Source organism: Rousettus aegyptiacus, unplaced genomic scaffold (assembly GCF_014176215.1).
Source record: "Rousettus aegyptiacus isolate mRouAeg1 unplaced genomic scaffold, mRouAeg1.p scaffold_m13_p_12, whole genome shotgun sequence".
Lineage (NCBI taxonomy): Eukaryota > Metazoa > Chordata > Mammalia > Chiroptera > Pteropodidae > Rousettus > Rousettus aegyptiacus.
Window position 1 is genome coordinate 17,137,630 of NW_023416287.1, and position 20,658 is coordinate 17,158,287.

The window sequence follows — 20,658 nt, forward strand, 5'->3', positions numbered from 1 at the left end:
GGGCGGGCTGACGACGGCGAGGGGCTTCGCCCCGCCCACCACGCCCGGAGGGGGCGGAGCCAGGAGGGCAACTTCTTCCTGCGCCCACCCCCCACCCTTAGGAATGCCACATGGCCTCGGAAGAGCAATGGTGGGAACCTAGACTCCGAATGGTGCGCTTGGGGGCAGGAAGTGGCCGGTACCTCTCTTCGGAGAGCATTTCCGGAGCGCCTACTGTGTGCTCCATACTGGGGATGGAGGTCTTTACCTGGAGGAGAAATAATGGAAAGCCTGATTTTTTAAGTCCGCTCGCTCCGCCAGGACCTACCACCACCGGTATGATTGTACCTATTGTACTGAGAGGAAACTGAGGCCCAGTTAGTCCAGGGGTTTACCCCTAGCTGGTAAGTACTGGGCTCTTAGTGCGACGCTTGTTCTGCCAACAAAGGCCAGTAGGAAGGCTACCCAGGGTCTGGCACACCAGCGGCCGGTCAGAAGTAAGAGGAGGTAATTCTGAAGAACTTTTTAACGCAAGACGCTCAGCAAGGCACTTGGGGTGCATCCGGTCTATGCCTGGTTATGGGGTAGGTGCCGTTATATATCAGACTCTGGTTTGCCCATGAGCTATAGAGAGGCTCTTGTCACACAGTCAGTGTCATTTAACCCAGATAGATCAACAGCGGAGGCTTTGTCCTTACTCCATTGAGACAGGCCCCTAGCGGACACAGACTACCAGTCTAGAAGCTCTCAGCGTTCCCGGCTGGTTTCTTTTAACTCTGCCCACAGCACCCAACTCCAAGATGTTTCCCTTGGTCTTCCCCAAACCTGCCAGCACTCTCTTCTCTGCTCTTTGCTCTCTGTATCACTCTGAAATGTCTCTTGACCAGCCCCTTTAGGACCTTGGGGTGTTGGGGGGTGGTTCATTTGTGCAAACCCTGGCCCACCCAGCAAAGAGCCTAATACTGGGCAAGCCATTTTCTGGGCCTCTGGTTTCTCATCTGGTCCCAGATATCTAGGACCCTTGAGCTTGGAAATCAACCTCGAAATGGCTTTTAGTCTTAATTGCACTTTAACAATGGAGAACTCTGAGAACAAAAATAGAATTTTCTCCAAATAGGCCATACCCAATCAGAGTGTTGATTAAATGATCATTAAGGCACACCTGGACTCCCCATTGAAGCCAGACTTCCCTGCAAACGTTTAGGACGTAGTCCGCTATACTACTCTCCTCACAGCAGCACCTAAAATGTCAGTGCCACTGCCTAAGTCTCTTCATTTCACAGATGGGGAAACTGAGGCCCAGAGTGGCAGCCCGAAACAATTTCTTGAGGAAATGGTGCTTGGTCTACGGCCTCCTGCGAGAAAAAGAGAGGGTTGAGGAGTCTCAGGTAAGAGTAAAACCAATGGACCCTGGTCACTAGGATAACAGCATGTGTGGGGCAGGGACCTTCAGAAGGGGGGGCCCAGAAGGGAAAATGGGTGCAGCCAGGTGACCCTGGATGTGACTGTCCCTGGCACTTGGTGTGACGCCTTGTGCATGAGAGGCAGGCTATGTTCATTTTAGGGAAGCCACTGGGGACCTGGGGCGGAGCCGAGAGACCTTGTAAATTCAGCCACCAGCAGCAGCCCCCTAGGCTAGGGGTCCCCCAGTCTTGTGCTAGATGAGGTACATTGTGACAAATGGAAGGGAGAAGCTCCTTTCTGCCTTAGCCTTAAGCAGAGCCACCTGGGAGTTGGATAGCCTGGAAGCAGCTTCAGGAGTCCTCCCCCAGATTTCTTGGAGGGGTAAAGGAAAAGCAGAGTTGGGAGGTAGAGCTAGATTGGTAATGTGTCAAGATTATGTATTGTGAACATTTCTCAGGTAAAGCCTAACATAGTTTGAGAACCATGTAAAGTTTCTCAACTAGTAAGTATCAGAATTTAAAATGTGTGTATCTTCTAAGCCAGTAAATCTGTTTCTTGGAATCTGTGGTGAGACATAACCTCAGAACAAAGATAAATGCTTATACGGGATTGTTCTTTGCAGCACTCTTCATTCTGGTGGAAAATTGCAAACAACTGCAGGCCCCTTGCTGGGAGCTGACTGCTTACAGCAACTCTGAGATCTCCGTACGTACATACAGTGTGATATTGCAACAAGGTAAATCTGTGAACACCAACCTGGGGGATGGCCAAGGTATATTTGTTAAGACAGGTAAATCTGTGAACACCAACCTGGGGGATGGCCAAGGTATATTTGTTAAGACGGTTTGCATTGTCCCAGCAAGAAGGGGCTTTGGATATACTTGATGAGAACTTATGGGAAAACCTTTTCCAACTGGGAAGTTATTTCTGTTGACATTTTCCTCTGATGCAGTTTTGCCACCCCTCCCCCTTTTTCACATATGAAAAAACTGGGTCCCTGAGAGAAGAAGGGACTTGCTTGAAAATGAACCTGAAGTTTCATTCGTCTTCCCCACCCCTGCCAGCTCTTGGGACAGATTTGGGGTGGGGCTAGGCAGGGAAGGAAAGGCAGGCATGCATCAGAGCCCAGGTCTACCCCGGTTCCTCCCAGGGGGCCACTTTAGGAAGAGTCCCAGGAACTCAAGGCCTCTCAGGCCAGAAAACGGACTGGATGGGTTGCACAGGCAGTTCAAATTAGAGGCTTCTGATGGTGAGGCTCCCTGTTGATTGTGCCTGTTTCTAGGGAACTTGGTTATCACATAGGTTCAAATGAATGTTATGTAAATCCACTTAAAAAAACCCTGCCCTTTTTACCTGGGAAATGGGAAAAGTGACCAATATTCACTAGGAGCCAACACGAGGCAAGGCTAGATCTGGCAGCATGAAGGAGATGGGGTTCTGTGGGGTGGGAGGAAGAGGCCATTAAAGGCCAGGGTCAGTGAGTAATTCAGGGAAAGCTGGATTTGGTCAGCTGGTAGGGCCTTGAAAGCCAGGGCGAAGAATTTGGTTTTGGCAGTGTGGACAGTGTGTGTGTGCACGCACGCGTGTATTTGTGTGTGTGGGCGGCGGAGGGGGCAGGGCAGAGTTGGGGGTGGGGAAGTTTTCCTTTACCTGGTCAGTTCTTCTGGTTGGTATAGTAATTTAAATGACATACAGTAGATTAAAGAGAAGAAAATCGAATTTAAATTTTAACATGTGTGCATGGGGAATTCATAAACAAATGAAAGTTCCAAAGACTGGCCAAAGGAGGTATATATGTCATCTTGGACCAAGGAAGGCGAGGCAGGCAATTCATAGGTAGATGAGAAAGAGCAAACACCTGGCAAATAAATTCCTGCATGGTCACCCAGAAACAATGAGACACAGGAACAGATTTTTGCTTGGCTCCTTCCCGTCTGCCACACTTCATTCATATATGTGCTAAGGTGAATAAACATGCCAGAGTTTCCTTCCTGAAGCAGATTTTTCTATCTGAATATCTTTAGGCAGGAAAGGGGGACGTACCAAACTCTGCCTGAGCTTGTTGGGCTTTAATTATTTTCAGCTCAAAATAATCTACATGCAAGGGTGACACATCCGGATCCCCAGAGGAGCCCCTGCAGGCTCCTGAGGTGGTGCCTGAGGAGAGGTGGGAAGAGGTTGGAGGTAGGGTGATCAGTTGGCAGCTCTGGGTACCTGATGCCAAACAGGTGGAGACCTGTCTCAGATCTAGAGCTGCGGTTTTCTCACAGAAGTTCTGCATTTTCATCTAATGTGGCTTTCAGCTTAACATCTTAAAATGTCTGTAGTGTATCATTGGTCAACCACATTGCTTGGCTTTGCCCTAGTTATTGGGTATCCACTCGCGCATTTAGTTTTGAGTGCCTGGTGCACGTCATGCTGTGTGCTTGAAGATGGGTAACCAGCGCTGAGGCTGTCATGAAAGGTTTAGGCAACAGCGCTGGGTGGTTCGAAGGGTATTTATGGGCATCAGCATTTGGAGCTACCAGCCAGGCGAGGTAGGCAAATCATCTGGACCCTCTGAGCCTCAGTTTATCTCATCTGTGAAATATCTGGCTTTGGCGAAGGTCACATTATGGCTGTGAAAGCACTTTGTGAATTATGTTCTTACGGAATGTGTTCATCAAGAGCAGATACCGTTATCAGAGTATCATAGCTGTGCTCTGATAGCTGTGAGGCATTCTTTTTCTTTAGCTGAGAAATGACAGAGTTGGGCATGATAGCCCTAAAGGTCTCTTGTTTGATATTCTATTATCTAAAGCTTACATATTTGTGAAAGTTACACATGTGTAACGTAAATGCCTATGGCTTAGGCAGTGTTGGGGTTTATATTTTATCTTTGCTGGTTTAAATGGTGGGGAATATTACCTAAAATTAGGTAATATGTCTAAAATTAGGTAATAATTTTAGATATATGTCTGCATGGCTTTCTTAAATAGCCATACTAAGCTTTGTTCTAGTTATGCTTATCTGATTTTTTTCTGTGTGAACAGTTTGCATGAAAACGATATTTCACATGAGCCCAATTCATAGCATATTAACCCAGGGATGTCAGTGTGACCGGGATGTAGCAGTGACAGCAGGTAGGGATGCCACGGTCTCTTCTCTTGATGCCCTCTGTCTTTTAGACACAGATTAAGTAGTGAGTGTTGTGCTTTTTACTTTGGGGATTTAAAAAAATCCCTTTTGACTTTCTGGTATTCTGCTGTCCTGCCTTTAAGCCACTGGGTACTGGCACCTCTAATCATAGCTATAGAAACCACCTGTTCTGAGTTGGCTGGGGTGGGGCTGAGGAGACCTAATGACTTTTAAGTTATTTTTATTAGGGTCCTGTTGATAAGATAGATGGGGATCAGATTTCATTTGGCATGTTTTCATCTTTTTCCTACGGGGGAATTTTCTTACCTCCTGGAGTATTTTTTAATTACAAAAGCAAATATACCATGTTAATTATGGCAAGTTAAACAATGCAAAAGCATATAAGGAAAAAGCAAATAACCTCCCTCCTCATCCCTGCCTTCCAGCACTGGCAGTGATAACCAAGTCCCTGTTCTTCCTTTTTCCAGGTTTACCTGAACACATGCAAATATACACACATCCCGAGGGGTGTTTTCTCTCCTCCCTCTTACTTACATTTCCCCCCAATTTTCAATGGGGCTACAACGAACATTTTCTCCATCAATATCTTTACGGTTCAGAGAATTTTCTGAAATAGATTCTCTGAAGTGGAATTACCAGGACAAAGAGTAAGAGTGAATATTTTTAAGGCATATTACCCAAGTGCTCTCCATGAGAGCGTTTTTGTAGAGTTTGATTACTTGTCTCTCAGTCCTTAACCACATCAAGTCTCAGCAATTTTGTGATAATCTGTGTTCATTTGGTGGCTGAAGAATAGCCTTTGGTTCTTCTAATCTGCACTTTTTTATTGTTGAGATTGGCAATCTTAAAATTTCATAAGAATTGGACATTTGTCACCTTTAAATTATCTTCACATCCTTTGAGGTCTTGAAAAATTTCCTTATGTCGCTGGGGAAACTTTCCCCTACCTCCTTTAGTTCTTCTGGCTAATCAAACAATTCAAATGAGACACAGCAGATTAACAGAAGAAAATCAAATTTTAATACATGCCCACGGGAATTCACAGAAACGTGAAAATTCCTAAGATAGTGAGGGCCAATGAGGTATCATCTTAGACCAGGGAGGGAGAGGTAGGCAGGCAATTCATAGGCAGATGGGGAAGAACAAACACCTGGCAAACAAATTCCTGCGTGGTCACCCAGAAACAATGGGACACGGGAATCTAGCAAACAGATTTTTGCTTGGCTCCTCCCTGTTTGCTGCACTTTGTGTTTGTATGTGCAAAGATGAATGTGCTAATGTTTCCTTCAATCTCAGTGTCTTTAGACAGGAAAGGGGGAGGTACCAAATGCTCCTGAGTTTGTTGGGCTTTAATTGTTTTCAGCTGGAAATGGGAGCCTCCCTCAGACCCCACCACTGACGTGCATGCCCTTTTTAATAGTAAGGCTGCTTAACCCTTGCTTGTCATATTGGTTGCAGGTAGGTATTTTCCCCCCAAGATTGTTGTTTGTCTTCCATTTTTCTAAGCTGTTTTTTAAATGTTTAACCTATTTCCTGTTTAGAAAAAAAATGCAGCTCGCTGCCAGCATTAATTTAATTTTACATAAACACACTCTTTGAGGCCGAAGCAAATCTGACTGGTTTTCAATGTGAAAATAAAATATGAAAACTGTTCGTGGAGTTTTTTTCTAAACAGAACTTGTCTCTAATCCTAATGTAACAGAAATGTATGTGATGATCAAAATTTAGTAATTTTTGTGTCTACAGCCATGCTGCCCTGAACAAGCTCGATCCCGTCTGATCTTAGAAGCTAAGCAGGGTTGGGCCTGGTTAGTACTTGAATGGGAGACCACCTAGGAAGACCAAGTGATGTAGGTGGCGTAAAAAATAAAAAAATAAGGGATTGTAAGCCGACAAGGTCCTTGCAATGTGTGAGGTCAACCAAGAATTTCCTTGCCTAAAAAAAGTAAATAAAATAATCATCATCATGATAATCTTTTTGCGTGTGGTAAATTTCAAAGCACAGAACAACACAAAGCAGAACATCACATTCTGCACAAAAATACTGTGTTTCTCTCTGGATCTTCTTGCCACTCTTGTTGTGCGAGCAGGAAACTTTACAGCGATTCGTTGGATTCTGTTTCCTTGATGTGGGTGGTATGCTCTTGGGGAAGTGTCTTCCAGACAGGTGAAGAGTTGTGATATCAGAGCTCGGACGACTTCGAGTACGTTGCCGCCCTGGCTTGTGATGCTTGCTTTTCCAGCATTCTTTCATTCAACGTCAGTCTGAAGTTTACATGGCTGATCATGTGCTCAGGATTGTCCTTGAACAGGATGTAGGAGTTCAGCACTGTAATGTTTAAAAGGTGGTGAAAGAATTTCTTGTACCAAAACTTGTGCCTTTTGCACAGTTATCTAAGAAGTGAGCGAGCGTCTGATCAGCTGAGCCCACTGTTCCCACGTTCTCATTATAATCCTCAGTGACACATGGCTTCTTAATTTTCTTTCCATTTCTATTGTCTACTTCAATCACAGTATCAATGTGGAGTGTTGACAACATTGTCACCTTTTCGTCACTCCATTTCAGTGCCATAAGTTCACAGAATTTGGGTACAGTCATCTCGTTTGCAATCCTTTTTTGTTTTTTTTTTCCAGATCATTTGATTTTTGTTCAAACGAGCTGTCCCCAACTGCGTCAGTCCTATTTGATGTAATTCTCTGAAAAGCATGGGAGATTTATGGCAGACTTTGGGGGTAATGTCAGGACTGCAATCACGTGTTGTCTTGGGTATTCTCTGGGCAAACTTGAAACGGGTTGAACTTTTCTCTTGGTCAAATGTTGGCTTTTTTGATGTCTATTAGTTTTAGGTTTAGGAAGAATACCAGTGATCAAAGGCTCTTTTTGACTTTGTTTCTTAATGGATTAATTTAAAAATTTTTAACGTTTAACTCTTTGCTACATCTGGAATTTTAGTTTACCAAGTAAGGTAAGAATCCCAATAATTTATTTTCTGAATGGCATTCCAGTTCTTATCTTACCCATCTTCATGGCGGTGCCTTTTTCAAGACACTGAGTTCTTACAGTATTTTTCATGGTATATCCCAAGGAGGGAGTATTTTAAGTCTCCTACTTTCTAGGATGAAAAGACAGATTTGGGCCAGAAAAAGAAAGACTTTGAATTTCTGTGGTGGAAACAGATCCTCCTCCAGGAAGCTAATGACTCTTGTACTTTAGGGACCCTTACTTGCCTTCATCTCTTCCAAGACCCTGGAAGAGGTCATATGTTTTTATACAATGTACAAAATTAAGACATTTTCATTGAAATCAGTTAAGACCACTGTCTTATTCCACTGTGGCTTCTCTCATTGCTCCCTTTCTGTTTGTGTTAGCCTGGACATTTATTTTATTTTAATTTTTTTCATCTGGCTATAGGTCGAGTGAGAATGCATTTAGTTTGGGTTTTCTATTTATGTGGCTTGTTGTCACTTCCATGGGTAGTTCGGATATTGACAACTGTCCTGGTATAGGAAAGGCTGTCCTGACACACAGTTGCAGGAACAGAGGTAGTATGACCATGTGAAGGTGTCCGGTAGCATCTGCACCAGAAGTACAGAAGTAAAGGCAGATAAACAAGATTTGAAAGATTTTGAGTCAGAAGCTGGTCTGCGGAAAATTCTTGCTATCATAAAGATTATAAAAATGGAAGCAGAGGACTCGGTTCATACCACCAATTTTTTAAAACAGAAGTTTTCTTTTGCCAAGAATGTACTTGATAATGCAGTGCATACAATTATAAATGCACATGTTAGAAGAAAGACTGAGTCATCTTTATGTTCTGTCTATAAAATGATATTACAAAACCATTGTATTAAGGACAATCAAAGAATACCCCTACAAGAAAAAAAAAAACTTAGAGATATTTCAGGCAGTTAATAAAAGTGTTGTTTTTTTTTAAAACAAAATACATTTTACATTACCATTTATTTAATACATTTGCTTTACATTACACTTTAAAATTGAAGTTACACTATCTTAAAAAGCATACAAAGGAAAACTTCTATCGCTTAACCGGAATTCCAAAAAGCATGCCTTTTCTAGGATCCACTAAACTGCATTCACCAATTACCCTAAACTCTGCTAGTCAGTCTATGCCTAAATGGTATTGGGCATTGCTGGGTGCAACAGTTTGTTTGTTTGTTTGTTTTAAACAAATGACATATATTAGTTTCAGGTGTACAACATAGCGATTAGACATTTATAAAACTTATGAAGTGAACAACCCGATGAGTCTGATACCCAAATGCTAGGTTTTAGTTCCTGAATTTTCAGTTTGCGATATTTGTTAGCTTTTAAAATTTTGTAGTCTGCTATGATTTTTTTTTCTCATTTCGAATAAATATTCACATTTGTGCCAAATTTTGTATATTTAATTTTATATTAACAAAGCCAAATTATGGAAGTTTCAGGTTCCATAAAACCTGGATTTGCCTTCAACCCTTAGGATGAATATTTTGGCAAAGATTAAGCTTTACCCATTCATAAGATCTGGTTGTAATTTGTCCTCTCTGGCCCTTTAGAAAATGAAATTTCTTGCCCTTTACCCTGATTTTGATGCTGAAATAAAACTTAATGGGGTTATTAAGTGAATGATACTTGAGGCACTCTGTTTTTCACCTTGCCTTTTTTACTTGTCAGTACATCTTAAAAAACAACTTTGTACTCAAAGAGCTTCCTCTTCCTCATTCTTTTCAGCAATTACCTCTTCTTCCCTCGTATGAATATACCACATGTCCTGTGGCTTGTCATTTGGGTTGCTGTAGTGAGTAACCGCATACATACATCATTTCACGTGAATACAATCATTGGACAGATTCTCACTTGCACTCCCATGAGTGTATGAGAAAAGTATAGGTTGGAAATAATTTTTTTACGGTTTGTTTTTTATTGTGGAAAAATATTAAAAAGACCATTTTAATTATTTTTAGGTGTACAGTTTAGTGGTGTTAAGTCTATTCACATTGTTGTTTAGCCATCACCACCATCTACCTCCAAAACTTGCATCCTTGCAAACTGAAACTCTACTGGTAAACAGTAGCTCTCCGTTCTTCCTTCCCTCCCGCCACCGGCAACCACCCTTTTACCTTTTGTATCTTATAAATTTGACTACTCACTCTAGGGACCACATAGAAGTAGAATCTATATAGTACTTGTCCTTTTGTGTCTGGCTTACTTCATTTAACAATATCTTCAGGGTTCATCCATGTTGTAGCCTGTGTCAGAATGGCATTCCTTTTTAAGGCTGAATAGTATCCATTGTGTGTATATATCAGATTTTGTTTATCCATGCATTGATCAATAGACCTTTGGGTCGTTTCCACCTTTTGGCTATTGCAAATAATGCTGCTATGAACATAGCTATTTGAATCCCTGTTTTCAGTTCTTTTGGGTGTACACCCAGAGGTTTCACCAGATTTTGAAGGCATTGCTGTGTTGTCTCTCAGCTTTCAGTGTTGCAGTCGGGAAGTCCCAAGTCATTCTGAATACTGATACTTTGTATATGACCTAGTTTTTCTTTAGGAATCTCCTCTCATCCTTAGTGAACTGGAATTTCTTGATAATAGGCTCTGACAGGAGTCTGTTTTTCTCATTGTGCTGGGAGTTCTGAGAGTCAAGTTGAGGATGAAAGCCTGGGGCGAGGGGGTCTCACCATTTAGAATTATGAGCATTGTGCCTCGCTGGCAGTGTTCCCGGAGCTGAGTGGTGGAAGAGGGCTGAGGGTCTGGACATCCTCATCCTATACATGAACTTTTGTATAATCCCTCTGTTGTTGGTATCTTCTCTGTCTCTCATATCTAGTGTCCACCTGTCCAGGGACCTACCCCCTCTTAAAAATAAATTTCTGATCGGCCATGTTCTGGGTTGCAGCCATGACGGCATGTGGGTAGCAGAGGGAGGGGTTTTAGGAGTCTACTGTCTTTATTTTGTAAGCTGCTTTTTAAACCCTCTTCTACCAATCTTCCTTCCTGTAGCAGCCCACCCTGCACCTCACCTTCGTGCCTCCTCCTAGTAGTACCACTAATTTCTGAGACTTTTGAGGATTTTGTGGCATAAATCAGGTTAAATGTTCACCTTATTGCTGGCTTGACTTTGCCGTCGGTTAATACTAGCCCATTTATTTTCTACCCTGAAAAATTTTGTTGTTATCCCCTCTTCCATTCTCCTCTTTCTTGTGAGTTCATGCTTTTGAAAGAGGAGTTTCAAGAGGAAGCCAAGTTACATGCCTGACAGGCTTTCTGTCTTCAACTTAATTTTTTGCCACATGGCTTCCCAGTGAGCCCAACACTGTGTTGACGAGTCTGCCTTTCTCCCTGTAGTTTGAGATGCCACCTTTATCCTTCACCAAACACAAAGTCCCATTTGTCTGTGGGTCCTACTGCTGGGCTTTCACTTCCGTTTCAATGTATATTGAGCACATTCTGTGTACCAGGCTCTGACCTGGGCACTGGAGGTAAAAACAGTGTATAAGCAAAGCCCCTGCCTCATGGAGAGTATATTCTAGTGAAGGGGCACAGGCAATAAACAGACAATGTCAGATAGCAATAAGTACCAGGAAGAAAAATAAAGCAGAACACCAGCAGAGAGAATGAGAGGCTGAGCTACAGCAGGTGAGTTGGATGGAAGAGCGCCATCTCGGGAGGTGACAATGCGTAGACTCTCGAATGAACTGGAAACTCCAGCCATGCGTGGATCTTTAGAGCGTGGTGTTGAGGGCAGAGGAAATACCAAGAGCAAAGCCCCTGAGACAGAAACGAGCCGGGGGAGTGTAAGGAATAATAACACTGCCTGCTGGAGTCCTGCAGGCAGAGAGCAGAGTGGTACATGGGCCAGATTATGCGTGACCTGGTAGGTCATGGAAAAGAGGGTGTATTTTTGTGTATTTTATTCCACATACAATGGGAAGTGATTGGAGACTGGAGAGGTGAATAGAGACGTGAGCACTGTTACTTTTTAAAAGCATGACTGTGGTTATTGTGTAGAGCAAGGGTCCCTAACCCCTGGGCCACTGACCAGTACTGGTCCATGGCCTGTTAGGAACTGGGCCGCACAGCAGGAGATGAGTGGCAGACAAGTAAGGGAAGCTTCATCTGTATTTGCGGCTGCTCCCCAGCGCTAGCATCACCACCTCAGATCATCAGGCATTGGATTCTCATAGGAGCACTAGTCCCTGGTGCCAAAAAGATTGGAGGTTGCTGGTATAGAGAACAGACAAGGGGAGGAGGCACGAGTAACAACAGTTCGGAGGCTGTTCCATAACCTGGGGAGAGAGAATGGTGACTTGGACTAATGGGCTTGGGTAGATGAGGCGAAGAAACAATTGGTTCTGGAATATGTTTTGAAGGTAGAGCCAACAAAACAGACGGGCTATAGGATTGGATGGGGAGGGAGAGGAAAAGAATTAAGTAACTGGGGGAGTGGCAATGATTAATTGAGCTTAACTAGGTTACTTGACACAAAGTTGTTTATTCTTCATAACCATTTGAGAAAAAAATATCTTTTTGAAGAATAGAGGAAACGGAGGCAGGTTACATAACAGTTTCCATAATTTGCCTGCAATTACCCATGGATCATTGGAGGAGACAAGATTTTACTTCTGTAAGGTCAGTAGTAATGTCTTCATTTTCATTTCTGATTCTGGTCATTTTGAGTCTTCTCCCTTTTTCTCTTGGTCAGTCTAGCTAAGGTTTGTCAATTAAAAAAAAAATCTTTTCAAGGAATCAACTTTTGGTTTTGTTAATTTTCTCTGTTCTGTTCTCCATGTCATTAATTTCTGCTCTAATCTTTGTTATTTCTTTCCTCCTGCTCGATTTTCCAGTGCTTTAAGATGGAAGAGTGGGTTGTTGATATGAAATCTTCATTTTTTAAAAATAAGTGTTTATAGCTATGAATTTCCCTTCAAGCACTGCTTTAGCTACATCCCACACATTTTGATATTTTCGTATATTTCACAGTATTTTCTATTTTCCTTTGTGATTTCTTCTATGAGTCATTCATTGCTTATTTAGGAATATGTTTAATTTTCACATTTGTGAGTTTCCCAAATGTCTTTCTCTTGTTTTCAAATTTCATTCCTTATGCTCAGAGAACATACTTTATATTATTTCAGTCTTTTTAAATCTATTGAGGTTTGTTTTATGGCTTAGCATGTGGTCTGTGGAGAATGGTCCATGTATATTTTTGGAAGAATGTATACTGAGGTTGTTGGGTAGAGAGTTCTATAGATGTCTGTTAAGTTTAGCTGGTTTATAGTGTGCAGGTCTTCTATTTCCTTGTTGATCTTCTGCCTAGTTATTCTATCCATTATTGAAAGTGGGATGTTGAAGCATTTAACTATTATTGAATTGTCTACTCCTCCCTTCATTTCTGTCAGTTTTTGCTTCATATATTTTGGTGCTCTGTTATTAGGTGCATATATGTTTAAAGTTCTTATATCTTTCTGAAGGATTGACCCTTTTATCATAAAATGTTCCTCTTTATTTCTGGTAGGGGGTAATATTTTAAACCCAGACAGCCTTACTTCTAAACCCATGCTCCTAATCCCACACCAACTGCCCTGCCTCTGAAGGTAAATCCTCAGGTGTTCTCCTCTGGCTTCTTTCTTCTCATTCTGGACTCATCCACGTGTTCTGTGTCAGCTGGATTTTCCTTTCCTAGGTCTTTATAAGACCAGCTGAAATTCTATTCTGTACTCTGGGGAAGTCCTAAGCCCTCCTCCAAATGCTTACAGATTGCTAGAAATTCTCATTATTTATCATCTTGGGCCCTGGAGTTCGCTTGCCCATGAGCATGCCCTGGCTTTGTATAGTCTTCAAATTTCAATTACTTACACCTCTCCCAGTGTTTCCCCTCAGCCTCCCCACCCCTCAGCAAAACTTGCTAACACAAATAAGTCACCTACCACAGGAGGATGAGAGGAAGAGTATGCTTTACAGAAAATCAGAAGGCTTCTAGTCCCATGCTTTCCATCCATGGGCGTCATTTGATGCCTTAGCTGCTGGAAGATTGGTCATGGCCTGGCAGCACCCAGCCCTCCATTGCCTGCTCCTGGCTCTACTCTTCTCCCCTCTGTATCGAGTCCTCACTTGTTACATTTTATGCTTTCCCACAATTTTGTAATCCGTGTTTCATAAATCGTGTGTGTTTCATATGAGAAAGACAAGCTTATGTAATAAATCAATAACAAGAGAATAGTTTTGCGTGGAGTAGCAAGAAGTACCACAGAGAAATCTGTCATTTTTGGTAGAGAACAAAGTGTATAACCATGTAAAAATGTGTGCATGAATGTTCATAGCAGCCTTATTCATAACAGCTCCAAACTGTAGGCAACCCAAATACTCATCAACTGATGAAAAGATTAATTATATTATATTCTTATCATGGAATACTACTCAGCAGTGAAGAACTACAGATGTATGAATTAACATAGATAATCTCAAAACTATGCCAAGTAAAAGAAGCCAAGCACAGAAGAGTAAATGTTATACCACCTATTCATGTAAAATTCTAGAAAAGGCAAAGAAATCTATACAAAGTAGATCAGTGGTTGCCTGGACTAAGAGCTGGGCAAAGGGCTCAACCTGAGAGGGTAATGAGCAAACATTTGCCAAAGTTAATTCCATTTGGCACTTTAAAGTGGGTAAATTTTATTTAAAAACAACTGTGGGACATGGACAAAGCAATAATAAAGAGATATAAATGCAACAACAGCAAATGGTTAAATATAATCACCATTAAATTTAAGTTGACTAGTAGTTGATGTACACAGTTAAACTATGTTCTCTTTTCAGTGGGTTGTAAATCCACTTTCTCATCATTCCAGATGGAGACATTATACAGTTCAGCATCTGGATAAACAAAATCCTTTAAGATCCAAGTCCCTAACAATTTCTCTTTTTTCTTAAGAGTAGATTTCTATCTGATTATATTTTGCTTTCTCGAAGGCGAGGAGTGCTTATATTCTGTTTCTGTAGGTCTCTATTCTTAGAGCAGGAGAAACTGCTGGAGGTTTTTGGCCAGGGCAGTGACATGGTCAGATATGCAGTTGACTCTTAAACAGGTTTGAACCACGTGAGTCCACTTCTGTGTGGATTTTTCAATTGACCGGCATGGTTCAAACCCACGTTCAAGGGTCAACTCTGCAGTGGTTGGGAGTCCGTGTATGCAGAGGGCTGACTGTAATTATACACGGATTTTTGAGTGCAGGAGGTTGGTGCCCCTAAGCCCCTCGTTGTTCAAGGGTCAACTGCACTTGAAAGAGCAGCCCAGACTGCCCTGTGGAGGACGGATGAGAGGTGGGTTGGGGCATGGGAACCAAGGGAGCCAGTTAAGAGGCTGGTGCAGTTCATGGAGCTGCGTACTAAAAATGTAGGCATTTTTCTTTATATAAATTATACTTCAGCTTTAAAATATGAGAACAAAAGGCTATCACAGTGGTTTACATGAAGACTAGAGGCCAGAGAAGGGGCTCCAGGCCAGGGTCTGGGTGGGACAGGTCTAGGGGACCTGAGTGCGATTCTGGTTGTAGAACTGATGGGGTTTGAGGACAGATCAGGAACCTGAGAGGAAGCACTGGGCAGAGAGTCGGGGGTCAGAACAGGGAGCAAAATCAAGTCACATTTGAGCCCAAAAGATGATGAGCATTTCTGAGTGGGGTGCAGGGGTCCTGGCTGAGTGAATAAACGGGCTCGGCACCTCTGGGATTGCCGAGGAAAGGCCTAGACCCCATCCTCAGGTGTCATGGTTTAGTGGGGGAGGGGACAGCCTTCTCAGATAAGTTGCAGAGGCAGGGCCGGACTTTGGGGGAGACCGTAGCCATCCCTTAGTGACCCCTCCTACGTGACCGCACCTCACCTGTTTGTCTCTTCTCTCAGACCCATCTGAGGGCGGGGGATTAGTAGCCAAGTGACAAGGGTCTGACCTACCTGGTGTGAATTCCAGTTCTGAAGTTCCTTAGCAGTGTGTCCCTGGACAGGTTGCTTAGCGTTTTCAAGCCTCGGTTTACTCACTCATAAAATATTCTGCTTGCTAGCAAATGACTTGTGTTCCCTTTCTCCCTTTCTGAAAAATGCAATTAGCAGTTTCTCTGTTACTTTGTAACGTGCTCATGTTGTGGCTGGAAGGTGCCGGTGTGAAGTGTGGCTCTTGAGCACCCCGGGCTGAAGAATCCATTTATTTCACTTCTCGAGGGCTCCATGGCCCTGGGCCCTCTGGTCTCTTGAGCATCTTAGAACAGGAGGCACCTTGCAGATCCTAGAGCAGCTGGTATCCAGGAAAGCAGACTGGGCTGGGAATTGAATTCTTTGTCCAAAATTCCCGGAGTGACCTTGGGTGACCCCTTGTGGGGAAGTGTGACAATACACAACATTCCCACAAGGATGGGTTTGCAGTTTTGTACCACATTTTGCTTATATATTTACTTTTGCCGTGGGTACCACCTAGAAATTCCTTCAGGATATTTTTGCATTGTGCCTCACTTGGGTGTGATCATGATCACTGTTTGCATCATTTACCAGCAAACCCAGTGTGTCTTAACTTACAATGATGTATCATTGGTCACTGATGTCATTTTTCTCTTAGCTTTTTGGATTCTTGTCCTTTCTAGAGCTCATGAATTCCTCCTAGAATCTTCTGAACTCTATTTACATAACCAAAGTGTTTCTCTCCTGTAAAACCGCTTTAAGGTGACATTCAATACGTGTATTTTAAAATTCATTTTATCTAATAACTTTTTAAAAAGTAATACTTTCTGTGTACCAGGCACTGTTTTATATACTTTTTAACTATAAATTTATTTACTTATTTTTTATTTTTTTTACGTGTACAGCACCTGGTCTTCCTAGGTGGTCTTCCTAGGTGGTCTCCCATCCAAATATTAACCAGGCCCGACCCTGCTTATTAGCTTCTGAGATCAGACAGGATCAGGCTTGTTCAGGGTGGCATGGCCGTAGACTTACGTAATTCTTATAACAACTCTGTGAAGTGGGTGTTAATTTTCCCTATTTATAGATGAGAAACTGAGCCCAGAGACATTAGATAACATGCTCAAATTCACACAGCTAATAAATGGCAGAACTAGGATTGCAACAAATTTTGTTCTCTTAATTCCTCCATTGTATTACCTCTGACCTCAAAGTTATTTCCCCACAACTTTCCATGTAAAATTGGGACGCATCTTATGTACTTGTGTATCTTATAAGCCAGTAAGTATGGTACTAGTGGCTGAACTTAACCCAACTTAACTGTGGGTCTGAGCCCCAGTTTCTCTTCAGGGTGACCTTGGGCCCCCAAAGACTCCTTTGTAAAGTGGGGACCATATGAAGAATTATATGAATTTTTAGAACACTGCAGTATTTACTGTGTGGCTGACCGTTGGAATCCGTAAGGTGAAGCGGGTGCCCCGACAGCTGTCCTCTCGGGCTTCGGTTTGTTCCCTCACGGAATCCGCGCCCGACTTTGCCTTGTGCAATTTTTAGGTGCCTCATTCGGCCAGTCCCGGTGGTGGTTTCGTCTTTTAGCCTCGGCGCTGTGGTTATGCTTCTCTTCCTCTCGGCAGGGTAGCCACCCCCCCACAGGTAGACTTCCGAAGGGGTGACAGAGCCACAGTGTGTGTCAATGACACACCTGTGTGTCATTGCCACGCTTTCCGAATGATAATGTTCCCTTCATCCTCCCACCTCTGCTGCTGAGACCAAAGCATATATGAATTGTTTTAAGGTTTGATTTATTCACATTCCTTTCTTCAGATTTATTTTGAAGCACAGAAGAGGTCCCGGAATATCCCCTTTCCCCTCACCTTCCCAAGCCTGGCACAGGATTTTGCACAAAGTGGGCTTCCCAGAAATGTCCTGGGGATGCAGGGAGACCAGCCCTGGGGAAGGTCCACCTCACCTTATCTGCGACATTAATTTCCAGCCAGGGGAGAGTTGCCAGTAATTTCTCGGAGTTTATTAGAGTTAGGTCCTATGTTAAGTGATTATGTAAAGTAACTCCAGACTTCCCAATGACTGATGAAGCTGGTTTGACGGTTTTCCTTTATTTGACAGATGTGGTGGAAATGGAAGTCATTGGTTTGCCCAGGGTGACTCTGGATGTGTGTGGGGATCAGGTACGGGTATGGATAGGCAGGAGGACAGGCTCTGTCATGTCCTTTCTGGTTGCCGCTGTAGTCACTGCCTGTGGCCACCACTGTGCCACCCTGAGTTCTAGCTTTGAAGAAAAGAAATATTCAGCTTGGGTGCCCAAGAGCCAGCCAGTGGCTTTAAGGGCTTCACAGGCCTGGGCCACTGGTCCCTTGAGGTGGGATCTTGACATCTTAGAATCGAGGGGACCTTGGAGGTCCTCAAGAAGCAGCTGGCATTAGGAAAGCAGACTAGGCTGGGATTTCTGAGTTCTTTATTCCAAATTGACTGGGCGACCTTGTGCTTGCCACCACCCCTCTCTGGGCCATGACTGAGACACTGAAGTTCCCTTTAGCTGTCACGTTCCGTGATACAAGTTCAGCCTTTTCGTTTTACCTGTGTGGACACTGAGGCCCAGAGAGGGACAGGGATTTGCCCATATAATTTTACAGCTAGAGGAATTCTTTAAAAGACCCCTTTCCTGGTCAGTGACATGGAAAGTGCGGGGCCCTGGAGTCAGACTGCCTGGCATGTAGTGAATGCTCATAGTAATGAGTATAGTGAGTGTGGGCCGTTATTTTATTAAGCAGTATCCTATACAGCGATTAAGTGTGGGTCTTACTAATTGTGTGACCTTGACTTGAATAGGTCATTTGACTTTCTCTTGCCTCAGTTTCCTTAGGTGTGAATCGGGTTAATAATAGCTCTTCTTTATGGGGGACTTGTAAGAATAAAATGCCAGTATCCCAGAGCTTGGCAGGTGGCCCATAGTAAGTGCCCAATAAAAATGAAAGTGTCTCTGATTGAAATCTTCCAGTGGTTTGCACAGCATTTATAGTCCTGTGCACAGTCTCCCAGTGTCCTAGAACCACTCCACTTCATGTCAAGTTCACGTTCACTTAGTGTTTGAGTTTTTTAACCCTTGTTGTTACCCTTTAATTTCAGCTTAAATGTCACCTCCTCGGGAAGGCTGTCCCTGACTACTCTGGACTGACTGCCATCCCCCCCTCCACCCCCAACCTATGCATGACGCTTCACCTAGTTTGTAGTGGTTGATTTCATGGTTTATTGTCTCTCTCCTGCTGGATGGTAAACTGCCCCCCCCCCCCCCCCCCCCCCCCCCCCCCCCCCCCCCCCCCCCGCCAAGCACACTTTGGAATCCCCCAACACCTAAAACCTCCCATAACAGCCATAACAGGCCCTGGATAGATGCTTGGTGGTACCTGGTACCCAGTCTTCAAGCAAGTCTCCTCCCCTGCATCCACGTTGCTCTTTCTTGGGCAAATCCTAATGTTTTCACCTGGCCATGAAGGCTCTTTAGATGTCTCTGCCCCACACTCGGGCACTGAGACTGTGGGCAAGGTCCCTTCTCCTGTTTTGACTTTCTTTCTTCACCAGTTAAGATGGCCAGGTTTCCTTCTGAAGTTCAGATAAACCTCAGCCATTTATTGTGAACCCACTCACTGTACATCTGACTTTGTGGGGATTTACCCATCAGGCAGGACCCCATCAACTGCAGTTACTCTTTTAAGTCTCGCTCTGTTTTCCCAGTCCAGGCAGCCCCCACCTCCTCCCCTCTGACCCCGTCCCCGTGGTGACGCTGCCACCATCCATGTGCTTCCAGTCCCCATGCCCACGCCCCTCCCCACCCCACGAACCCACTCTAACATGTTTTCTTCGGGTCCTCAACATAATTCATAAACATTCCCTCGACCAATCCTGTGCTGGTGTTAAAATCCTGTGCTTGGTTAAAAGTTACGTTTAAGTTAGTGGGCGATAGCGCCCATTCTGTTTCACCCCCTCCACACACACGCACGTTGTTAACGCCGAGCGAGCGTCTAGTTCGTTGCGTCAGAGTGCTGCCTGGGATTCCACAGCGTGCGTGCGTCCATCGCAGTTCACGTATTTATGCTCTGCATGACCACCTCGTAGGTTCCCTCCAGCGCCCTGCTTCCGTCAGTGCCACCGCAGGAAAAACGCTGTCCTGCCCCTGTGGGGCCTGTGCACAGCCGCTCGGGGTCGTGTCTCCGGTGGAGGCCTGCGCCATGGGGGTTGACTCGTTTGCAGGTGGCGGCAGGTGCCCTCCTGCCTGGGCATCTGTCCCCCATGACCCCGTGTGGGAAGGTTTCCCTCCCTCTCCATTTTCGCCCGCGTTTGGTGTTATCCGTCTCTCTAATGTCTGACAACCTGATAAGTCTCACGTGTTCTCGTTTCTAATCTGCTCTCTGAGCACCAGAGGTTGCTGTATTGTACTTGCTAGATAGTTGACATTTCCCTTTTGTGAATCTCCTCTGTATACTTTGCCCATTGCCTAGTAAAGTCTCAAACTTCTTGTAATATTTTAAATGTTAAGTCCTTGTTTCATTTTAATACAGTGAAAATTCGCCCTTTTTAAAGAATGAGTTTTAGCAAACATCTACTATCATATAATTACCACCACAATCGAGCTGTAGAACAGTTCCATCCCCCCACCCAGGGTTCCCTCATGAGCATTTTATACTCCGTCTCTTCTGGCTTCTAGCACCTGGCAGTCACTAAGATGTTTTTCTACTCTTTAGTTTTGCCATAGCCAGACAATCATATAAATGGAATCATAGAATAGATAGCCTTCGGAATCTGCATTCTTTTAGCATAATGCCTTTTCAATGTACCCATAGTGTGTGCCAGCAGGCAGTTGGTCCCTGTTCATGGACGGATAGCATTCCATGGGATGAATGTACCACAGTTTGTTTATTCATTTACTGTGAAGGATGTTGGAACCTATGAGGTTGTTTCCAAATCAGTCCCTTTGTTTTTGATGATTTTGACAGTTTTGAGCAGTACTAGTCAGGTATTTTGTAGAAAGCCTAAGGGTCATGTCTGACTTCTTGAACATTATGCTTTTCGAGTTTTGGCAGACATCCCAAGTGTGATGCTTAGCGGACTTACCTGCCACAGTCAATCAAACTGTTGTCTGTGAAGGGGGGTCTCATGGATTGTTTA

The 20,658-nt window shown here is 43.7% G+C and overlaps 1 long non-coding RNA gene and 1 pseudogene across 4 annotated transcripts in view; both read left to right on the forward strand.

Annotated features, from left to right (window-relative positions):
• Nucleotides 1-19: 19 nt before the first annotated feature.
• The window catches only part of LOC107512614, a 41,647-nt gene continuing 21,008 nt past the window's right edge, over nucleotides 20-20,658 (forward strand). The window contains exons 1-3 of one of the 4 annotated variants that reach the window (XR_001597342.2): nucleotides 20-563; nucleotides 1,263-1,367; nucleotides 2,006-2,119. This is a non-coding gene — a long non-coding RNA (uncharacterized LOC107512614). The remainder of the gene's footprint in view (nucleotides 564-1,262; nucleotides 1,368-2,005; nucleotides 2,120-20,658) is intronic. The other 3 variants (XR_001597339.2, XR_001597340.2, XR_004953617.1) reach the window with 3 other exon arrangements.
• Nucleotides 6,260-6,378, forward strand: LOC118610454 (annotated as a pseudogene).